Source organism: Dipodomys ordii, unplaced genomic scaffold, assembly GCF_000151885.1.
Source record: "Dipodomys ordii isolate 6190 unplaced genomic scaffold, Dord_2.0 Scaffold67, whole genome shotgun sequence".
Taxonomy (NCBI): domain Eukaryota; kingdom Metazoa; phylum Chordata; class Mammalia; order Rodentia; family Heteromyidae; genus Dipodomys; species Dipodomys ordii.
Genome location: NW_012267283.1, coordinates 9,148,223 through 9,154,614, shown reverse-complemented (window position 1 = coordinate 9,154,614; position 6,392 = coordinate 9,148,223).

Sequence of the window (6,392 nt, the reverse complement as noted above, 5' to 3'; positions counted from 1 at the left end):
ACCCTCCCTCCCTCCCTCCCTTCTGCCCACCCCTGCCCTCCCCGCCACCCCTGCCGCCTGCTTCCCACGGCTGGACTTGGGGAGCATCCCCAGCCTGCGTGTGTGTGTGTGTGTGTGTGTGTGTTGGGCGTGGGGGGGGGGCGTCCCAGGAGCCGGGGCGGGAGAGCCGGGCTTCGGGATGGGGAGTGGTCGTGCGTGCGTCCCTGGGTGCCCGGGGGCCCGGGCGAGGGCGGCTCCGTGTGCGGTGCCCTGGTGAGGCTGGGACCCGCGAGGCGGAGCACGGAGCAGCCCGAGTGGTCGTGTGTGTGTGTGTGTGTGTGTAATGCTATCGGTGGGAGATGATAAGGAGCCGGGGGCACCTGAGGCAAAGGGCCAGAGTAGTGACCATGTGCTGGGGAGGTTCTTCCTTAGGGCTCCAGGGAGCTCAGAAGGGTCTTGTGGGTAAAGGGTGGTACTGAGGACTTGGGGGCTTAACGTGTGTGCAGGTCTGTGGGGTTCAGAAGCCAGATGGAGGAGGGAGGAGGTGTCACACAGTTTTGTGGATCTGGGTAGGGCAAAGTCCTAGGCCCCAGGAAATGACCCTGTGTTTTTGTGTTGTGTGTGGATGGATGGATGATGCCTGGGGCTCAGGCAGCCACCCTGGGCTAGGCATTGAAAGAGGAGGGGTTAAGAGTCCAAGAGTCATCCTCCCTTGAGGAGGGACGGGATGGATGCCTAGGACTCTTCTTGTGTGTTGTTTGGAGAGGTGATGAGGTCCCAAGCCGTCCCCCTGGGTAGCAAAGTGGATCCTGGATTATTAGGGTGATGTGTGTGGAAAGCCAAAAAAAAAAAAAAAAAAAAGGATGCAGAGTCCCCTGCTTGTGTGTTTTTGCTGGAGGGCCTGAGATTGGCAGCCCAGGGAGCCAGGGACTGACCTCTCCCCTCCCTTCCAAGGCCGCCTGCCCTCCCACAGCTGTTGGAAACAAAGAGCTTGCTGGGGCTTTATTGGATGACACTGGGGAGGAGGGGACTGGGCAGTAAAGTTCCCTCTTCCTTTATGAAGGAGTCCCTGAGGATCCCAAGGATTCAGGCCCTGGGGCAAGGAGAGGCAGCCAGGTCTCATTTGTGAGAGGGGGTGAGGTAGGGAGTATGTGTGCGTGGGGGATGGGACTGGGGGGGTGTTCTTGTTGAACTGGCCTAGCAGATGCTCATTGGTCATCAGCCAATCTTTTGCTCACTTGTCTTTTTATCGGTTCTAAATCCTTTACTGGGCCTCCTTTTTAGTAGAAAGGAGGAAGGATGGACATGAGGCCACTGGGAATCTGCTAGCCCACCTGGCACACAACCTTTGTACCTTTGGGCTAGTGAAGAGGTGTTTCTGAGAGAGGGAGGGAGGGAAGAACAAGACCCTCTCAAGCACAGGGCTCCTATACCCAATGTGAAGAAAAGCTTATAGCCTTGTGTTGAGGTTTCAAGGCCTCAGAACCTTTTAATAGTTTTCACATGGTATGTTTTATGAGCACACTTAACAATTCATGTCCATGGAAAGCATTTCCATCCATGAAATCGAATATTTTTCTAATAGTAAGTGGCATGTGAGATAATGCTTTAATAAGCAATCACACTTTAGGAATAAAGGCCACTTGTATATTGGAGTTATTTTTTTTGTAACAAATATTGGTTATCAAACTAGTAAGTGATCATACCATGTCAAAATATTTTATGGGCTAATGTGCTATGGTTATTTGTTCTTGCTAAGCTAATTTGTCCTTAGCAAAATGTAGTGTTGATGGATGATTGTGTGTATACTGTCTAATCTTTGATGCATAGGACAGGTTTTAGAAAGGGACATAGAGGACTGGGGAACAACATGGGGTGGGAAAAAAGGGGAATAATGTAGGGATCATGGCCATTACTACGGAACTATGTTATTTTGGGGGGGCAAATTAGTTAAGTTTTTTGTTTCTTTTATTAAAAAAGAGATTTGGATTTAATAATAACTACTTTCAAGGAATATTTATCACTGTTATGCCAATAAATTAGGTTGATAAAGTAAAACATTCCCTAATACTAAGATTATATTTAAAGAATTCTAGATACAAAGCTAGATCTTTAAATGGTATTTGTAGATTCTGGTTACAACTTTGTAAAGATTAAGAAAGAGTGGTAGGGAAAATGTGAATTTTCTTTAGTTGATGAATTTGAGAACTACCTTAACTAGTTTGGACATAAGTATCTGTTAATGCAGCTTGAATTGAGTTTTTCATTAGCTTTTAAAAATTTAATTTAATTTTAGGACAGAATCTCATATCCCAGGCTGCCTCAGCCTCTTGAATTCTGTGATTACAGGTAGGTATATATCACCTCACCTGACTTTTTTTTTTTTAAAAGCAGCTTTTGTTATTTAATTATCTCCTGCATAAACAGAAATTTACTCAATCAGGTACATGAGTTATGAAATCTAAATGTTATCCTTGACTCCCAGTTGTCAGTTTTGGTTTTGGACTATCCTTTTTGCCTCCTGTGACCTGTATGGAACCTGATTCCATCTGGGCTGTGTCTTGGTTCATTCAGAGCATTTTGACACTTGCAAATGTGAAGAGAAAGGTAATGGCTTTATCAGATTAATAGGAGTTTAATCTGTATTGTGGAAAAGGATGGACACCTGAAGTGTTTACTGGCAACTGCCTACCAAGTTGGTTGACATTGACATGTTAGCCATCAGAAGCTTAATGAGCTATGCAATCCTCTTAGTTGAGTTGAATAGATTTTTGAGCTTCTGCTTTATAGAGCATATTCTATTGGGTTCACCAGCCTATCATGAAAAGGTTTGGTCAGACCATCCCGTTAGTATTAGTTATGTAAATGTCTGTGTCATCTTCCATTTTAAGAGGAAAACAAATGGAGAGCCTTCCTATGGTGGCTTTCCCTTTCTGCTGTTTTCAAAGACTTTTGTTAGTTTATAGTTTTCCAGCAGATATGTGGCAAGCTTACCCATAGATGAGGTTTCTCTGCATGATCCCTTTATTAAGCATGGTGGATGTGTTCCTTCATTTGTGATACTCTGACATTTTGTCAAAATAGTTTAAATAATACACAGCAGTAGTTTTGACATCAGATCTAAAGTTGATTGTTTTTTTTTTTTTTCTCCTGGGGGCTGGGTGTAGTGGCTCAAGCCTATAAATCCTACTACTTGGGAGGTTGAAATTCCATCTTCAATGGTTGGGCACAGTGAGGGATCACAGGATATGCCTGGTTCTGGCATAAATTCAGACTTGACCTTGAAAATAACCCAAAAGGGTTGAAAGTATAGTTCAAGTGGTAGAGCCCTGAGTTTAAACCCTAGTCCTGCCCCTGGCCCTGCCCCCAAAAGGAGAATTTTCAGTATCAGTAAGTAAATTTGAGCAAGAAGGAAATGCTTTTGAGTTTGTTCTATATTCCACTGTCCACTGTATTCTACTGTCCACAATAACTTAGTTGCTAGCTCCCTTTTATCTTCCCAGTTTTAAGGTCATGTTCCTTGATGAAGACAAGCAAAGAAGTTGAATGAGTCTGCATTGCCCTTCGTGTGTGTGTGTGTGTGTGTGTGTGTGTGTGTGTGTGTGTGTGTGTGTGTGTGTGTTGGTACTGGGGCTTGAACTCAGGGCCTGGGTGCTGGGCCCTTAGCTGTTTTTGCTCAAAAATGATGCTCTACCACTTGAGCTACAGCTCTATTTCCAACGTTCTGGTGGCTTGTTAGAGATGAGAGTCTCATGAACTTTTCCTCCTGGGCTGGCTTCCAATGGCAGTCCTTTGATCTCAGCCTCCTGAGTAGTTAGGATTACAGGCATGAGCCCTGGCACCTGGCTCACCCTTTATCTCCTGATATTTCATCTCCCCATAGCAATGGGCTGTTTTTTTATTTCTTGTTGTGCTAAACCGTTTCCCCCTCTCCCATTTTTTGGTTCTTGCTTCAGTGTTCTACTCACTCATTCTAGACATTAGCTTGTTGCTATTAAAAAAAATCTTAAATTGTACACCTTTTTATTGATGTTTACTGTTTAAAAATTTAATTTTTTAGGAAATTCTCTGGGTGTCAAAAGTACAAAGGTTTGAGGTGACATTTGTAGCCAGGTGCTGGTGGCCCACACCTGTAATTCTAGCTACTCAGGTAGCTGGGATTTGAGATGGTGGTTCAAAGCCAACTCAGGCAGGAAAGTCTTTTAGGCTCTTTTTTAAAAAAATATTTAAATTGTTATTATAAAGGTGATGTGCAGAGGGATTACAGTTAAATGAATTAGGAGTGACAAAGTCATTCCTTCTCTTGTTCCCTCCTAGTTTTCCCCTTCCATCCCTACCCACAAGTTGTATAGTTCATAGTGGCTAGTGTCTAATGAATAGCACTGCTACATTTGTTCACCCTTTGTCCCTCCTTTTCTGCGCCTACCCCTTTTTACCTCCCAAAGACAAACTCAAGCATGAAAACTCTGGGAGTAGACTGTGGCTCAAGTGGAAGAGCACTAGCCTTGAGCACAAAAAAAAAAAAAACAAAACTAAAGACATGTCCACATCTTGAGTTCAGTTCCCTTATTGTCACACACATACACAAAAACACACAACATTTGTGAATAAAGTTGAACTTTGAACTCAGGAGACTGTGTAGCTTTAGATGTTCCTTTGCTTTTCCCCTATTTGTAACAGGAATGAATGGTCCTTTTTGGCTTGAGGGTGTTTGAGAACAAATGAAGTTAATGTTATAAATTAAAATGCCACCAACATGTGGCATGTGGTGATAGATACCAGATGGAGGACCGAAACTAGGTTTTAAAAATATCACAAGTTAGAAGTGAGTCCTCTGGATTGTTACATGGTGGCAAAAAGAGAATAAATGGGTAGCATAAAATGTCAGATTAAGGGGCTGGTAAGGTGATTCAGTGGTAGAGGGTTTGCCTCACATGCATGAGGCCCTGGGTTCGATTCCTCAGCACCACATAAGCAGAAAAAGCTGGAAGTGGCGCTGTGGCTCAGTTTGTAGGGCACTAGCCTTGAGCTGAAGAGCTGAGGGACAGCGCCCAGGCCCAGAGTTCAGACCCCACGACCAACAACAAAAATAAAAAATAAAAAAAAATAAGAGAAGTTCCTAGTTGGTGACAATTCAGGATTCTGGGGAACAAAAAGTACTAGTGGTGGAATCTTGTCAGGACACTGGTATGTAAAATGTAGGTATTAGTGTACTTAGTGATCTGATGGAAGGCCTGCCTTCCTATTAAGCTACTATGCCAGATGCAAAAGGAAATGCCTAAGAGGCCAGCCTGCCCGCAAGGGCTCTTTAGTCCTTAAGAGAGGTAATTAGTCTCCTACATATACAGTGGATATTTCTGCCTGCGTTTCTTGACCTTTGTTAGTAAGCATTTCTGAATACTAACAATACATATGTATATATATACACACACACACACACACGTGTATATATAACACACATAATACACAATGTATGTATTATTTAAGTAGTTGTACAAAGGAGTTTCAAGTTAGATTGAGTGCAATATATTTTGATCAATGTCACCCTTTCCATTGTTCCCCAAAAGTCTTTCCCAAGCCTCTCCATCTTTCAAGCTGACAGAATGTTTTGAAAGGTTTGTGGTTATAAGTACACCGTTAAGTATATCCATTAAGTTGGATATCACCATTATCTGATTAAGAACATTTTCTTCACCTTCAAAAGAAACCCTATACCTATTCGCCGTCCCTCCTCCCCCAACCCTTAGCTACTACTCATCTGTTTTGTTTCTGAGGATTTGCCTATTCTGGATATGCAGTAAATACAATCTTCTCCTGTGTAGTTGTTTTTGTCTGGCCTCTTTCACTTAGCATAGTGTGCTCAGTGTTCATGCATGTTGTAGCAGGTATTAAAATTTAATTTATTTTTTATGGCAGAATAATATTCTGTTGTTTAGATATACCACATTTTGTGTATGCATTCCTCCATCAGTGGATATTTAGTTTGTTTTGTGGGGACATATCTTTTCAGTTCTTTGTGTATATACAGGAATAGAATTTCTGGGTCACATGCCAACTCATATGTTTGACAGCTTCATGAGTTGCCAAACTATTTTTCAAAGTAGTTGTATCATTTTACATTTCTACCAGCAAGGGTTCTAGTTTCTTTGTATCTTCTCCAGCACTACTAATGTCTGTGTTTCTGGTTACAGCCATCCCATGGAGTGTGGATGATGTATTAGTATAGCTTTTTTTTTTTTTTGGTTTTGTTTTCTTTTTAGTACTGGAGTTTGAACTCAGGACTCTTGCTAAGCAGGCACTAACTATTACTGTCGAGTGTCATGCATGCCTCCAGCCCTGATTTTTACTTATTTTTGACATAGTCTTGCTTCCTGCCCTGTACTGGGCCTTGGCTGCAGTTCATCTACATTCAG